Source organism: Garra rufa, chromosome 4, assembly GCF_049309525.1.
Source record: "Garra rufa chromosome 4, GarRuf1.0, whole genome shotgun sequence".
NCBI classification, from domain to species: domain Eukaryota; kingdom Metazoa; phylum Chordata; class Actinopteri; order Cypriniformes; family Cyprinidae; genus Garra; species Garra rufa.
This window is the reverse complement of record NC_133364.1, coordinates 34,463,496-34,481,587: the sequence shown is the minus strand read 5'-3', so window position 1 is coordinate 34,481,587 and position 18,092 is coordinate 34,463,496. Positions and strand designations below refer to the sequence as shown.

Sequence of the window (18,092 nt, the reverse complement as noted above, 5' to 3'; positions counted from 1 at the left end):
GAAGCTCCATATGGACTTTCTCTTCCATTTTGATTAGCACTCTCTCCTTTTTTAGCACCACCGGATCTAAGGCTAAAGAGACAAATGCAATTCAACTCCAGTTTAATGGCACAAAGCAATAGACAACTAAACATTTAGACACGTAAAGCATCTGTCCTATACCCAAGGGCATCGCATTGGAGGAAAAAGGTGATAGAGTGCATAAGGCCTAGATAACTATGGGGGAAATTGATGTTGGCAGCAACAAAGCAGCACACAAAAACTTTTCGATCACAAACAAACCCGGCTACTTGGGGTAAATTTAGAGCATGCGGGGGGCTGAGTGACCTCAGAAAAACAAGCACTGAATATTATTTTTATTTCTTTAAAACCGAGCATCTCTCTCCGGTTTAACTGAACTGGCTTCCCGTTAAATATTGAGTTGAGTACAAGGTTCTGCTTCTCACTTTTAAAGCTCTTCATAATCTTGCACCTTAATATCTCTCTGACTTGCAGGGCTCTCAAGTCTCAAGCATTTACCGTGAGACACACGCATTTCAACCAGTTCACACGCTCTCACGCCACACCTTGTATTTCTCACGCTGAAAAGTAAGGGATAACTTGTCCCGCTATATGGTGTAAATGGACGAGGTGCAGGCTTTGCAGAGAGAAGTACTCTTCCAAGCTCATAGCTGTCTTGAGAGTTAAATGGCACCAACCAGGCAAAAAATTAGAATTTGCTGATTTCTGGTATATTACGTGGTCCCGCTACAATCACGTTCGTCACAAGGCAACGTAGACGCGCACACACGGGACAAGGCCAGCGGTGGAATCGTTGCGGGGCTGCGGTTTTCTCTCGCAGTGGAAGCGTTTAGTACAGTTGAGGAGGTGGTCGCGTTGCGGTCTCGGAGCGCACGTTGCCATTTTTATTTACTAGAAACTAAATAAATGCAGCGGGTTTTACATATTTATTTTTATTTATTTATTTATTTTTTCCATTTTACGATTCCTAGACAAAATCACTTGCCTGTGATCAAAGATAGTGAGAACTGATGTTGGGGATTACAGCCATATTTGTGCAAAACTATTAGTTCTTCAACAGCTTTAACTAATTGTGGGCCTGAAATTAAGGAAACTGAGATAATTGGTAAATCTACTTAAAAAGACAGACAAATTCATCCAAATAAACTAAATTGTTTTATATATTTCAAAACACGAATGTATCAACATTGTTGGGAAGGTTATTTTGGAAATAGGCTGTAATAGGCTTCAGATTAAATTTCCCTAATTAAAATGTAATTTAAAAGTAGTTTAACTATTTCAATTGCTTTAGAGGTAATGTAACATTACATTTGATAACTAAATTTCTAACGGATGTTTTCAACTGTTAATCCTTTTAAAAACTTTTTAAGCAGGCGGGTTTACCTTACAGTAGCACTCAATGCTAACTACTGTCAATTTTACAAAATCCTTCATCACTTGAATTAAGATTATAATAATTTAATTTTAAAGCACAGCCACCACAAAATCTTTAGCACCTCTGTTTAACTCCTGAAACAGTGGTGTCTCTTATTTTAAAGCAGTCAATGCGATTTGGGAAATAAATCAATCAAAATATTTACATGTAACCCACTTTGTAATTGTAAACATTTTTAAAAGTAACTATATTTTTAATTTCTCAGTAACTGTAACAGATTAGTTAAATGTCGTTTTTAATTAAATTACAAGTAACTAATTACTCTAGCTAAGTTCAAGCCCCTACCACTGTCATCAAGGCATCAAAGTGTGCAATAAACACTTGAAATACAAAATGACATTAGTAAGCTGAAATATGTACCCTCTCTCTTTCACAAACACACACACACAGATTGACATACATGCTATGAGCAAGTTCTGCAATCCTCCTGTGTGTTTACAGTATGTGCATTGAGCTCTGCTGTTTAGTTTGCTCGTTTGGGGCCAAATTTATTTTTTTACTTTTGATACACATGCATTTTTTAAATATTTAAAACATTTTATTTTTATGAATTTGACTTATCAGATCTACCAGTTGTTATATTTTTTTATTTTGTGCTGGTTAATTATGAACAATAGATAGTTGAACTTTTACCAAAAACTGGAGAGAATTGCGTGGGGCCGAGGGGCCGCTGCTGCAAATATTTGAGTGGCTCCTCTCCTAACAGATAAAATCTCACTCCAAACTTTTTCCCAAAACGTAAGAGCCCTGGACTTGCTTCATATTTGCACCCCGAAGCGCACTCTTAGATCCTCTTTCCCTTGTTGTACCTTCTGTTCGTTTAGTCACTATAGGGGCCTGGGCATTTAGCTATGCTGCTCCTCATCTTTGGATTTCTTTCCACAATCTATATGACAGTGACAGTCTGACTACATTTAAATCATATCTTAAAACTTATTTGTTCAAATAAGCTAAATTATTACAAATTTAAATTATGTAATGTTAAACAGCTGTTGTATTGTGGTCTTGATTTTTATGATTAGCACTCAGCTGTATGATGTCCTTGACTGTTTTGAAAGATGCCTTTAAACAAAGCATTATATTATTATTATTAATCAAATCGAAGTTCAATATAGCACATCTAGCCATCATAAAAGTGTGCCAAACAGCTCTAGGGGGTAGATAAAGGCCTCCTGAAGCGAATCAATGCATTTTTTAAGATAAATACTTTAAAAATCTATTTAAAACGTTATAATAGTAATGTCTAGCCTGTCAATATAAGCCAACAGAATAGTGTTTTTTTCTTTGCTAAACCAAGGATATTCTAGTACAGCATTCAACTAGTTTACTCCCTTCCCTTCGTCTTGTGGACAGGGATGTACATCATTGCTCACGTGGACCGAGTGAATAACACTATCAGAACCAGTGCAATCACTGACTTATTTGCCAACTCTTCCTTTTAAGTTTGCAAAAAAAGTTCATGCACCATTTCATAGGCCTATTGATATGAATAGGCATTTGGGAAAAGCGTAAAATTAAACATACAAATGAAAAAGACATGGCATATAATCCATCCATAAATAATAAAAAGTGACAAACTACTTTAGAACTAGAACTAGAGCTGTTAATTACTTAAATTCAGCATAAACTCAATCCCCCGGTTTCACAGACAAGGCTTAAGCCTAGTCCTAGACTAAAATGTAAATCTGAGTTGTTTCAACTAAAATAAAATTGCACTGATTGATCCTAAAATATATTAGTGCCTTTGTTTTGTCTCAAGATGCACACCAGGGGGGTGTTCCATAAACCAAGTTTACCAAATAAGTCAGGCTTATTTCAGTTAGTCTGACTTATTTTGACCCAAATCAAGTGACAATATGTCAGACTAACTGAAATAAGCCTGATGTATTTGGTAAACTTGTTTTATGGAACACCCCCCAGTAATGGTTTTTATTCTAATCACATTTATGAAAATTGCTTAAATGTCCTAATTCAACTTTGGCCTAATCTTGGCTTAGTCTAAACCCTGTCGTGAAACCGGGCCAATGAGTTCTGCAACTCTAAGTCTACTTTTTTAAATAAATCATGTTTTAAATGGATTTAAAAAAACAAAACAGTAACAGCATTTCATTAAATAAGTTTGTTTGTGTCAAACAACCTCCGCTTCCACTGTTTTAAAGATGACAGTTGCCCTTCATATACATACAGCCAATGTCTCAAAAGTGGGAGCAAGAATCGCAGGAAACATAAAAGCTCCTCTTGCTTTCAGAGCTGATATGTGGGTGCAATTCGGTTTTAAAAAAAGTCAGGGTGTAATAAATTAGATAAACAAATGCTGTTTGTGAGCTTTGCCAGGCTACACCGCTTCATCACTTAACAAGACACCATGCACCTCAGCTAACTCTGTTGATTCAAGCCGAACTACCAAGGGTAATACCACCAACAAGATTGCATCTACCTCAGTTTGTGCAAAGAAAATTACAGTAACATTTTATGACATTCATTATAAATATCATTCATTTTTGGATCAAATGAGTGTGAATGAAAACCAACCTGTTTGTTCCTCAGTATCTTCATGTTTGACTGTGAATGTTTCTTCAATCTTAAGGTCTTCAGTCTCCTCTTTAATAAACGCCATGTTTTTAATAGTGTGTCACGATCTCGCAGTTGCTTCAGCAGGAGTTTTTCTCGGTGTTTGGACACTTTGTCCTGTTTAAGAGGAAAATAATTCACAAATATAAAAAAGAAAATACATGAAAACTTAATCTCTAAGTGTGTCCCAATCAGCTCCTTAGAACAGTAGTGAGTGCACTGGTAATGGAGTCAGTCAGAGTAATAAATAATGGAGTTAAATGTTCTGATTAAATTATATATAAACGATAATATTAGGTATTTATGATGTATATATTTTATACATATATTAAATAGATTACATGTTTATTAAAACATTTGCAGTTGTAATTGCACATGTTTGTGTTTGTTCTCGTTTGTAGTCAGCGTGCGCTGATTCGAGCGCTTCGAATCACTGAATCATTTTACGAATGATTCGGTTCAGATGATTCGGATTATCAGTTTCTCTCAGTTTTTCCCCGTACTTAAACGATGTAAGTTATTGATTCGAGATATAAGGAGTGAAATGAGACGCACCTTTCCTATTATTAATATTATTTACTCACGAAAGAAAGTTTTATAAAATATTTGCAGCTGGTTTGTATTAGTTGTCTTGCTCATGTTTGTTGTTCTCGTTGCATTACCAGTGTTTTGAGCAGCAGATGTCGTCAGTGTTCCGTGATTCGAGTGATTCAAAACAGTGTTTCGAAAAAAAAAAATACGTTTCTCCAGTGACTGAATTCGTGTTTCTGATAAACTGATTAACAATGTAGGGAGCGAATACAAACGCACATTTTCTGTTGCTTGTGCAGATGTGCTTTACTCACACAAAGCGACCTTCATTAATGTCAGTAGATGAGTAATTATGCGCTGTTTGTTAGACACTTTAAACGATTAAAAGCACATACCTTTCTTCAGCCGAATCAAACACACAGGAGCGGCGCAGGCTTATGACGTCATTTCGCCAAAACAAAATAAAAGTCTTGTGCGCAAACACTTAGCATTTTACATTAGAAAACTAATCTAAATAATAAGGTATAGGAGGTACTGAAGGCATGAATTCCAAAGCTGTTAAACGCCAAAACTATTAGTACAGTTGAGCTTTTTTCAAGTAGTATAGCTATCTAAATTTAAGCAACTGTAAGGTGTGTTCCATTCATGATCAATTACAGAGCATTTGTGATATTCTTAAAACTCCAGTATCTTGGTATTCACATTACAGGACTGGAAAGAATTTCGGAAACATTTTAAACTCTTGAATCAACTAAAGAATTTGTTGATCAATATTACATTTTCCATTACTGTAAAAGATTAAATTGATTGATTTTGACTGTCTGAATGAGAACCTTTAAAATTGATAGCTATTCAGTTAATAAAATGTGATTTACATTTCCCCAGATTATCTTTATTAAAACTGGCAGCATATAATTTTTGCTAAAGTGTGATTATAATGTTAAAAAGTAACCATTAAAGGGTAACGACACCCCCCTGTTTCAGCGCTGGCTACTCTCACCACAGTTTTGAAAAATGCTGCAAAAGGAGGAGAGCGGAGAGAGACAACACAGACAACTTTGGGTTCAGACAGTTTCATTTCACTCCCCACGAGTTTAAAACACAAATAAGTGCACATCATTTTGCACTATGCCTCGAAAACCTATATATGAACACACTGTTGAACCACCAATAACTGTTAAGGCTTCTTTTGCCACGTTTATATAAGCCTTTTGATGGGTTGCATCAAGGAAAAACCGCTTACACTTACTTTGTGAATGAATCGCATGTGCCGAACTCATACACTCTCTTTCATCCATGAACGTTCCTCTCAATTAATGTAGGCAATCTCATAGTCTGAAGCGCCTGCCATAGGCAAATCAGCACACGCTGTCGTGAATAATTAAAGGAACACTCCACTTTTTTTGGAAAAAGGCTCATTCTCCAACTCCCCCCGAGTTAGAAAGTTGATTTTCACCGTTTTGAAATCCATTCAGCCGTTCTCCTGTTCTGGCGATATCACTTTTAGCATAGCTTAGCATAGATCATTGAATCCTATTAGACCAATAGCATCGCGTTCAAAAATGACCAACGAGTTTCCATATTTGTTGTATTTAAAACTTGACTCTTCTGTAGTTATATCGTGTGCTAAGACCGGTGGAAATGCAAAGCTGCGAGTTTCTAGGCTGATAAGATTAGGAACTACACTCCCATTCAGGCGTAATAGTCAACGAAGTTAGCTGCCGTAATATGGCTGAAGCAGGCGGAGCATTACAGGGCTCGACATTAAGGCTTGTCCGCTTGTCCGGGACAAGTGGATTTTTTTGTAGGACAAGTGGAAGAGAAAATTGGTTGTCCGACTGGACAAGTTAAATTTCAAACAAAATAAAATGCCATGTTAACGTTATGTGCCGTTAACGACAGAGCAGAACGTGCAGCGCAAACACAGAGCGGAATATTGAACAGAGAGCGCAGCGCGCCGACACACACACACGGAACGGACAAGACCTGCTCGTGAAGTTACTGTGCGTTCACACAGCCGCCGACTTGAGCTGCAAAGAAGCTCTGGCCGCCCCGTCAAGAACTCTTGTCAAAAAGTACGAGGAAGCTTGTTGACGCTTTGGCCGCTCTGACGTAGCAGCATTCTATGTTCGATCATGGGAAAGTGCGCGCGCGGCCGGGACACACACACACACACTCTCTCTCTCTCTCTGCTCGTTTTATGCTCTGTCAAGCGTGCCCTTGAAAACTGATCGCCGAACACGGAGGGGCGGGACGGCATATTTTCTGCATTTTCAGCAGCCGCAACTGGAAGTCATTAAAACGAGGCAAAAAGATGAGTGGAGAGTGATGTTTCTTCAGGCTCCGCAGCCCGGCCAAGCGCCAGGAAAAGCTCCAAAAATATGTCACCTTACACCAACAGCACCATATGAGTTAAAACGGGAACGAAAATTTGTAACCAAATGGAAAGATGAATTCGACTGGGTTATTTATGAAGACGGAGAAATGTTCTGTGGCGTCTGTCGGCGGCAACCCAACCTGGCTGACAAGTAAGTGAGGTTAGCTAGTTAGCGCCGGCAGCCGTGTATTGTAAACAAGCATTAACAGCATTTGTATTGGTTAAATGTAGTTAAATATTAGCTAATGTTCAGATGCAAAGTAGCTACACGTTTTAAAGTATCCCTTGGTAAATCAGCCTCTGCTGGGTAGAAAGTGGCAAATTGTTATGTCTACAAAATTATTTTAGATATAGTATACAGTAAGTCTAGCTATAGCTTGCAAATACTGAGTATAAGTTACCTACCGAATTTGAGTTAGCCAATGTCATTAGCAATGCAAGCTAACGTTAGTTTATTAGCTGTATATAACATTTCACTGGGTCTTGCAGTTTGGAAATTACTGAAATTATTATTAAATTAATTCCGGTGTTTGCGTATTCTACGCCAGAAGCGCGTGCACATGTGACGTGACTGATGCCAAGCTCGTGCTCAGGAGAGATGGACGTGGCTGTGTATCAAAGGTAAAAAATGATATAAATACTGTCCAGTTTCTCGCAAAAAACGATCGTTTCGTGTCTTAAGGCATCAATGTATCGTCACGAGCCGCAGGGTGTAATTTGGATTTGTCTGTGCATGTTTTTGTTTACTTTTAAAGGTTTGGTGCCCATCCACTACCATGATAAGGCTGGCAGACTGCAACGGTTTTCGTTAAAAATCTTCGTTTGTGTTTTTCTGAGGAAACAAAGTCACCTACATCTTGGATGCCCTGGGGGTAAGCAGATAAACATCAAATTTTCATTTTTGGGTGAACTATCCCTTTAAGTTGATATCAGAAGCATTTTGATAAATATTATCTGCATAGTCAACAATAGGAAGAATTAATTGGGAGATTAATCTTTTTCTGACTTGAAATGAAAAGCAATTAATTGAGCGATAAAGAGAGCTGAGACACCCATTTGATTTTGTTCAAATCAGATGGGTCACCACTTTTGAAAAGTGGAATAGTCTTAGCACATTTCCATATGGAAGGCAATGAACAGGAAGATAAATAAATAAATCTGTCAAAGGATACATTAAGATGTGAGAAGCAATTTTAGCAAATGTGACCCTGGACCACAAAACCAGTCTTAGGTCGCTGTATATTTGTAGCAATAGCCAAAAATACATGGTATGGGTCAAAATTATTGATTTTTCTTTTATGCCAAAAATCATTAGGAAATTAAGTAAAGATCATGTTCCATTAAGATTTTTTGTAAAATTCCTACTGTAAATATATCAAAATGTAATTTTTGATTGGTAATAGGCATTGTTAAGAACTTAATTTGGACAACTTTAAAGGTGATTTTCTCAGTATTTAGATTTTTTTGCACCCTTAGATTGCAGATTTTCAAATAGATGTGTCTCGGCCAAATATTGTCCTATCCTAACAAACCATACATCAATAGAAAGCTTATTTATTGAGCTTTCATATGTTGTATACAAATCAGTTTTGTCAAATTTTACCTTATGACTGGTTTTGTGGTCCAGGGTCACAAATTTAGCTTTCAGACCATCTGGACCGGGCAAACTATATTCTTTTAGCCCACATATTGCTTTAAAAGTATCAGAGGGAGAGATTTTACTGAAAGAAAATAAAAAATAAAAACTCTAGCCAAATTATTCAATCTTGTTTTATGGTCTGGTAACTTCCCTGAGATCTGGTCTGAAATACTGATCACACACACATATATATATATATATATATATATATATATATATATATATATATATATATATTAGTGGTGGGCATAGATTAATTTTTTAATCTAGATTAATCTAGATTAAATCTTGAAATTAATCTAGATTAATCTAGATTAAAATGGCTAATTTGAATTCTTCTGAAAGCATTCAGAATATGTGTGCTACCCAAATAATGACTAAAAGTAAGTCTTTGAGAACGGGTTTCTCAAGCCAGGTGGCGCATTAGACCAGGCGCTCATCTCCTGTTTCCAAAATGCATTACAAACTGCTTGACAATTGCATTTAAAACACAATTAACTATACAAACTTGTGTAACCAAGTACTTCTGCGCAAAAGGCTGTACGACGTGCGCGTTCCAGTAAAATACACAGGCGCGCGGGTATGGATAGCCTATCTGCGTGCATCTTCCAATAAACTGCGTTGCTTTTAGAAGCGTCAATTCAGTTGTTGCATATAGCATAATGTCTTTATTTCGGGATTATCAAAGTAAATTATAACTCAAACTTGAGATTTTACTGGGGCACAGCAGATTTTCACTGGGGCACGTGCCCCAGTAAAAAGGGTCTAGCAACGCACGCACCTGCCCTGAAGCGGCTTCATAACTGCATCCATGTTTGCGCGTCTCATTTGATGTGGTAATTTTTTCACAGAAGTTGAAGACTCGTTCTCGCCCCCTACATTGCAATTCAACTAGATATACGTCATCCGCGCTAAAATATCAAGGTGAAAGTCATCATATCTTGCGTAGTTTAGACCCAGCTCCCAACCCAACTTTGAGAATAGATTAACGGCGATATTTTTTTTATCGCGCGATATGAGTCTCACGTTAACGCAGCACGTTAACGCCGATAACGGCCCACCACTAATATATATATATATATATATATATAAAGGAGATAAATTTGATCCCAGTAATTACCGTGGCATTTGTGTAGGCAGTAACCTAGCAAAGCTTTTTTGCAATATAATAAACGGCCGCATAGTAACATTCCTTACAAGACACAACATCCTAAATAAATCACAAATTGGCTTTTTACCAAAACAACATACGTCTGAACCACATCTATTCTCCACATTCTAGTTAACAAAAATCTAAAAGGCAAACAAAGAAAAGTATTTACATGTTTTGTTGATTTAAAAAAAAGCTTTTGACTCTATCTGGCATGATGGTTTACTATACAAATTATTACAAATTGGCATTGGTGGAAAAACATTCAATGTTATACAATCCATATATAAAAACAGTAAATGTGCGGTTAAAATCGGCAATCTCAGAAGTGAGTTCTTCCAGCAGGGTGGTGGAGTGAGGCAGGGATGCAGTCTGAGCCCAACCCTGTTTAACATCTACATCAACGAGCTGGCAGAAGCTCTAGACCGCTATGATGAAATCCCAGGCCTGGCTCTACACGACTCTGAAATAAAATGCCTTCTGTATGCGGACGACCTGGTCCTGCAGTCTCCTACAGCTGAGGGTCTCCAGCGCAGCCTGGCCCTGCTGGAACAGTACTGTGAGGAATGGGCATTGACAGTAAACCTGGACAAAACCAGAGTCATGAGCTGAAATTCGAAATCGCATACTTCCATACTATTTAGTAGGCAAAAAGCAGTAGGCGACGAAAAAGTATGCATGAAATCTCAAAATCCACAAAAGAGTAGGCGAGATTTACCAGGATGAAGCACTATTTCTCGCGAGATTCAGGTGTAAGTATACCTAAGTATCAATTACAATTACTTTGAATGAACAATTACTTTGAATGAAGCTTTGTTTTATATATCTTTGACTTGTATTTATTTAACATCAAGGTTAATTTTATTTATTCTTTTACAGATTTATTCGTGGTTCTTGTTGTCAGTTAATAAAATATAGCATTAATTCATTACTTGACTGAGAACTGAGATGTATTCACAATGACTGCATAGTCATGAATATGTCATGCATATGGCGTATTAAAAAAATGCATGTAGTTCATTTTACTAAAAATATAATTAATTAGTGGTTAGCATTTATCAGTATTATTGTTCAGAAACGTTGGTGTTGTCTAGGAATGCATTCCGAGGTCATCTTAATTTCTAAGTGTAAAATCAAAAGTCTTCTCCAAAGACGTGATCTTCCAGCAGCTGATTGTCGTCTCCTTTGTGCAGATATTGCAAACATTGCAAACAAGGAGGGAAACGTACTAGGTAGGGTTGTCGTGATGCCATTGGGTGTTCTGTGCACCTGTCGCCTTTATTTTATTTTTATTATTACTGCAGAACTTATAAGTACAACCGCAGGAAAATATATCTATTTTATTAGTGAACAATCATAATGACAGAAAAAAAAACTATAAAGGGTTTGCGTACATGTGATTCTCTTCACGTGAAAAAAAGATTAAATATCTTTAAATTATCGTAATATTCATATAATCATAATGCAATAAAATTGCATGTGCTGTTTTTTGTTATTTATAAGCCTCGGGGTGAAACGAGAGAAATCCAACAATAAAAAGTGGAAAACAAAGGAGATTTCAAGCCAGTTTTGTGTGTGGATAAACCTTTTGCACATAAATAAATTTAAAATATTCAAGTGGTTACGATTTTAGGTTTTCGTAATAAAAAATAACATCTTTAAACCCATTAAACTGGGTTATAGCCTAAAAACGTACTACAATCATCAAGGCATCTGTTTCTTCTAGAAGACCACAAAATGAGAAAATTGATCAACATCATAATATATACAGATAGATGAATTAAAACATGTCGCTCATATCTTTTAAATTGTTGCTCTTGTTTTAACGTCGTAGATCGCATGATAACGTCATCATGGTGGATCGCATTAAAACTCAACGAGATTTGGCTGTAGAGTAGGTACTCTTTAAGCGCTTGTTAAAGGGATTCTACGCCAGAAGCGCTACACATGTGACGTGACTGATGCCAAACTCGTGCTCATGACAGATGGACGTGGCTGTGTATCAAAGGTAAAAAATGATATAAATACTGTTCAGTTTCTCACAAAAACCGATCGTTTCGTGTCTTAAGACATCAATGTATCGTCACGAGCCACAGGGTGTAATTTGGATTTGTCTGTGCGTGTTTTTGTTTACTTTTAATGGGTTGGTGCCCATCCACGTCCATGATAAGACTGGCAGACTGCACCGGTTTTTATTAAAAATGTTCGTTTGTGTTTTTCTGAGGAAACAAAGTAACCTACATCTTGAATGCATTGGGGGTAAGCAGATAAACATCAAATTTACATTTTTGGGTGAACTATCCCTTTAAGTACGTACTTATTGAAATTAAGTACCTACTCATTAAGTATGCGATTTCGAATACAGCCAAGGTGTTCACCCCTACATTCACCACTGGAACAGGCAAGCTTTACTCATCAAAATACACAAATCAAAACTTCTGTATTCCCTTCTATATTCATAACTGGATGGCCACACACTGCTCAAATTCACTGACAACACAAGGTAGCAGGACTGTTTACCGATGAGATGGCTCACAGAGAGGAGGTGAACATCCTGACACATTGGTCTTTTTGGCATTGAGAGAGAGGTTGTTCTTCTGGCACAAAAGTGCTACTGGTGGACTTCACGACATGGGACACAGTTCACACCCCTATTATAATCTACAGCACACCAGTGGAGAATGTCAGTCACTTCAGTAACCTTTACAAAAATATGAATATAAATCCTGAAAGAAATTAGATAATTTCGCCAAACTCAGTACACCTGTGTAGTCTCAGCCTGTGGTCAGTGGAAAAAGGTCATGGTGACTGGCCACTATAACTGGAAAAAAAATTGAAAGGAGGAAGGAACGTGCATGTGGCCAAGTATTTGTGCTCTGCATTTAACCCATCAAAGTGCACACACACCTGGATCAATGGGCAGCCAATGGCCCAGGGAGCAATTGGGGGTTCGGTGTCTTGCTCAAGGGTCTCACCTCAGTTGTGGTATTGAGGGTGGAGAGGGTGCTGGTTATTCACTATTCACCCGCTCCAATAATCCCTGCTGGACATGAGACTCGGGTCCTGCGGGGATTGCCGGTGGGGGAGAGTAAATGATCAGCACTCTCCTCCAAATTTGATACCATGGCTGAGGTGAGACCCTTGATCAAGTAAGGCTTCTCTCCGGTGTGAATGCTCATGTGAACTTTGAGGTTTCCTTGTTTGGAGAAACTCTTTCCACACTTAGGGCATATGAACGGCTTTTCTCCACTGTGAATTCTAATGTGGCTGTTAAGGCTTCCTTTTTGAGTGAAACTTAGTCCACATTTAGGGCAGATGTAAGGTTTCTCTCCAGTGTGAACTCTACTGTGCCTTTTAAGGGTTTCTTTTTTAAAGAAACTCTTTCCACATTGTTGACAGGTGTAAGGCTTCTCTCCAGTGTGAATTCTCATGTGGTTTTTAAGGTCTCCTTTTTGATTGAAACTCTTTCCACACAGTTGGCAAGTGTAAGGCTTCTCTCCGGTGTGAATTCTTGTGTGCCTTTTAAGGCTCCCGTTTTGAGTGAAACTCAGGCCACATTGAGGGCAGATGTAAGGTTTCTCTCCAGTGTGAATTCTACTGTGCCTTTTAAGGGTTTCTTTTTTAGTGAAACTTTTTCCACATTGTTGGCAGTTGAAATCTCTCTCTCCAGTGTGAACACTCATGTGGACTTTGAGGTTTCTCTGTTGACAAAAACGTCTTCCACAATGTTGGCAGGTATAAGGCTTCTCTCCAGTATGAATTCTCATGTGGTTTTTAAGGTCTTCTTTTCGACTGAAACTACTTCCACACAGTTTGCAGGTGTAAGGCTTCTCTCCGGTGTGAATTCCCATGTGTCTGTTAAGGGTTCCTTTTTGAGTGAAACTTAGTCCACATATAGGGCATATGTAAGGTTTCTCTCCAGTGTGAATTCTTAAATGGATTTCACGGCTTTCTTTTTTGGTGAAACTCTTTCCACACTGTTGGCAGATGAAATTACTTTTAGCTTCTGAGCAACTAAACAAACTTTCTCCAGTGAAATCATGTTTCTTATATTGATCTTTGTCTTCCATTTCATTTAGTTCTTCACTTTCCTCTTTCAGCAGCATCAGGTCTAAAGCCGAAAGAGACCGATAGTTAATCCCATGTTAATTGCACATAATAGCGTAACATCAATACATTTCAAAACAAAGAACATATATGCATAATACTACCCACTAAGCCTGCGGTTCTATCGAACAAACAGGGTTGCAAGGACTGGAATTGAGAACCACTGCACTAAGCTACTGAAAGGTGAGTTGTCTGCAATCCTCTTTTCAAGAATGTTAACTCGTTACTTTCTAGAGCAGCGGTTCTCAATTCCAGTCCTCGCGCCCCCCCGCTCTGCATATTTTGCATGTCTCGCTTAGTTAACACACCTGATTCAGATAACGAGCTCGTTAGAAGTGAGGTCCGTGAAGGATGTGTTCCCAATCGATTGACATTGCCTGCACAGTGTTCATTGCTCCCTGCTCCCTAAGCGGGGGAAATCTGTTTACTACACTTCGAAACATTCATTCACATATTTGCGCTACGCCACCGCATGCAGCGTCTTCACACACAGATGAAACTTACTAGAGAAGTGTGACATAAGTGCATCTGTAAATAAATGCATTTTAAATTTACGTCTCGCACGCTTTAATGACCTTCAAATGGAACACATACGCTCGCTTTGAACTAATGAATAATGGCGGAATATCCTGTGATGTCCACTTCGAAGGGCAGTAACGTTGGAATAGAACAAACGTCGGAAGCGATACGTGAAACACACAAAATGTGCAGAGCGGGGGGGCGCGAGGACTGGAATTGAGAACCGCTGTTCTAGAGGAAATGTCCCAAACACATTTCAAGCTGGCAAATATCAAACCCCTTATAAAACAAACCAGTTACCAACTGTTATCACACTTTGTTTAAACAGTCCCTCCAGGATTTAGCGTTTTTGCGATTGCAGAATTTAACCATATCAAATCTATATCAAATAATGATTCAGTGGGACTTGCAATTTTTCTAATTGCTGCAGATTTTGGGCCTGAGGTGGCATGTGATGTAATTGCAAAATGCATTCAGCCAAAGCCCACTTCAAATCAATCACGCATTCTCTCTAATACACACACAGGTATGTGCACGCTCTGTGTGACACTTCCAACAACCAGTTTATCAACACTGCCTGTATGCTGAGTAAAAGAGGCATATGCTCAAGCCCAAAATACACAAGGAGCATGAGGGAATGACAGGAGATGAATGAAAATGTAAATTCACTCTCTGACAGCAGGTGGTGCTTATGGAGCAGCAGAAATAGTGCAGGGTTACCCCTGTTGACACAGGTGTGCTCCTTTCTGACACGTTTGAGGAGGAAGTCAAACAGCTTTTATGTTTTCAAATTGCTGTTCAGATTGTATTCCATACAATATTTATCAAACCACTAAAGACTTTATTCATTTTATGTATTCTTTAAAAAGGTTTTAGTTATATTATAAAACATCAACTTGCTATTAGCTGTGTAAAGCTAGAAATAATTCAATTATATGCAATTTTTATTGTTGCTGTTTTTATAATAGAATATTTTTATCTTAAGACTAAATAAACCAGGAATCTATGGCCCATAGACCAAAACTGAGCTAAAAGAGCCAACTACGCAAAAAGAGCAATATAGTGCAGTTTTGGCCAAAAATGTAAATAAATGTATTGAACACGTAGATAATTTGGGGTCATTGGAAATTAATGTATTAAATATGATACAACAGGCATTATAGGGTTAAGTGGAAAATACATAAGCCTCTTTTTTGTTTTTCTCAGTGTTTTATAAATGACAGAGCCGAAAGGTTCTTGAAGTCAGAAAAGTAATAAAAATACTAGAACAGTGTTGTCTGTGGTATAATTTCACTGTAAAAGATTGCTGCAAATTAGTAATTTAAGAAGAACAGAGTAATTATAGATAGATCTCAAATTTCAGTAGCAGATCTCACCCATCAGATTTAGAGAGAAACTGTATTTGTGAGCTATTTCAGTCAGGATTTAAAAATAAACTGTGCTTATTAAAGCTATAAGTTACCAGTTTTTTGCATATAACTGGGGTATGTAATTTCTTCAGGTGCTGTTAGATATTTTTACAGTGGTTCTCAAACAGGGGTACACATACCCCTTGGGGTTCGTGAGGTGATGGAAGGGGGTACGCGAACTAAATGCTGAACCCAATTTAAAGTAACATTAAAAACGAGCATGTATTTCTGACAAGCAAAATGCCGCTTTTACTATAAAACAGGAACATTGGAGTGCAGTAAACAATCAAACGACATCGAAATTACCTCATCTCTTTACTCATACAATTTTGTTTGTTATATTTATCAGGTGGCTTTGCGTATCCACTTCAATCCCTTCTTATCCCCATCATTCAGCGGTGTCCTACATTAGCCAAAATCATGAGTCCATCACATCCGGTCATATGTGAATAAATGCAATTATTCGCTAAAAACACTCAGTAAAGACAGTGATGATGCAGTCAGGACTGTGGCGCCGGCTTGCTTTGAAATATGTTTGGCGATTGCGCCCATGCCAGCCCCATCTCCCACACCCCAGCCTGTGCATATGAAGGGCATGCAAAGTAATGGTAAAGTTATAATTATTATTGATTACTGATTTGAATCAGTACATAGCGAAAACAGTACCTTACAATACCTTCTCCAGGCACCACTACACCACTTTTTGCAATGAAATCTGCAACAAAACTGGTGTGTGTCTCCAAGCAACTGCGGTGTTTCGTTAATGAAGAAATCTGCAGCTTTGAACGATTTGCAGAGTCAATGAACTACATCCGTTTGCTTCTTTACTGAATGAATGAAAGACGTGACGCCTCACTCATTAAGACAAGATTCATATTGCCACCTACTGGCGATATTAATTATACACTACAGACCAAAAGTTTGGACACACCTTCTCATTCAAAGAGTTTTCTTTATTTTCATGACTGACAATTGTAGATTCACACTGAAGGCATGAAAACTATGAATTAACACATGTGGAATTATATACTTGAAAATATATATGAAAATGTGTCATATTCTAGGTTCTTCAAAGTAGCCACCTTTTGCTTTGATTACTGCTTTGCACACTCTTGGCATTCTCTTGATGAGCTTCAAGAGGTAGTCACCTGAAATGTGACCCTGTAGCACAAAACCAGTCTTAAGTCGCTGGGGTATATTTGTAGCAATAGCCAAAAATACATAGTATAGGTCAAAATTATTGTTTTTTCTTTTATGTCAAAAATCATTAGGAAATTAAGTAAAGATCATGTTACATTAAGATTTTTTTGTAAAATTCCTACTGTAAACCTATCAAAATGTAATTTTTGATTAGTAATATGCATTGCTAAGAACTTAATTTGGACAACTTTAAAGGTGATTTTCTCAGTATTTTGATTTTTTTGCCCCCTCAGATTCCAGATTTTCAAATAGATGTATCTCGGCTAAATATTGTCCAATCCTAACAAACCATACATCAATAGAAAGCTTATTTATTGAGCTTTCATATGATGTATATATCTCAGTTTTGTAAAATTTAACCTTATGACTGGTTTTGTGGTCCATGGTCACAAATGGTTTTCACTTCACAGGTGTGCCCTGTCAGGTAAGTGGGATTTCTTGCCTTGTAAATGGGGTTGGGACCATCAGTTGTGTTGTGCAGAAGTCAGGTGGATACACAGCTGATAGTCCTACTGAATAGACTGTTAGAATTTGTATTATGGCAAGAAAAAGCAGCTAAGTAAAGAAAAACGAGTGGCCATCATTACTTTAAGAAATGAAGGTAAGTCAGTCCGAAAAACTGGGAAAACTTTGAAAGTGTCCCCAAGTGCAGTCACAAAAACCACCAAGCGCTACAAAAAAACTGGCTCACATGCGGACCGCCCCAGGAAAGGAAGACCAAGAGTCACCTCTGCTGCGGAGGATAAGTTCATCCGAGTCACCAGCCAACTGTTAAGAGGAGACTGTGTGAATCAGGCCTTCATGGTAGAATATCTGCTAGGAAACCACTGCTAAGGACAGGCAACAAGCAGAAGAGACTTGTTTGGGCTAAAGAACTCAAGGAATGGACATCAGACCAGTGGAAATCTGTGCTTTGGTATGATGAGTCCAAATCTGTGTCTTTGTGCGACGCAGAAAAGGTGAACGGATGGACTCTATATGCTACCGTGAAGCATGGAGGAGGAGGTGTGATGGTGTGGGGGTGCTTGGCTGGTGACACTGTTGGGGATTTATTCAAAATTGAAGGCATACTGAACCAGCATGGCTACTACAGCATCTTGCAACGGCATGCTATTCCATCCGGTTTGTGTTTA

At 38.0% G+C, this 18,092-nt stretch overlaps 1 pseudogene; it reads right to left on the bottom strand.

Moving 5' to 3' along the window:
• LOC141332898 (uncharacterized) overlaps window positions 1-18,092 on the bottom strand; it is a 160,707-nt pseudogene that overhangs the window by 48,370 nt on the left and 94,245 nt on the right.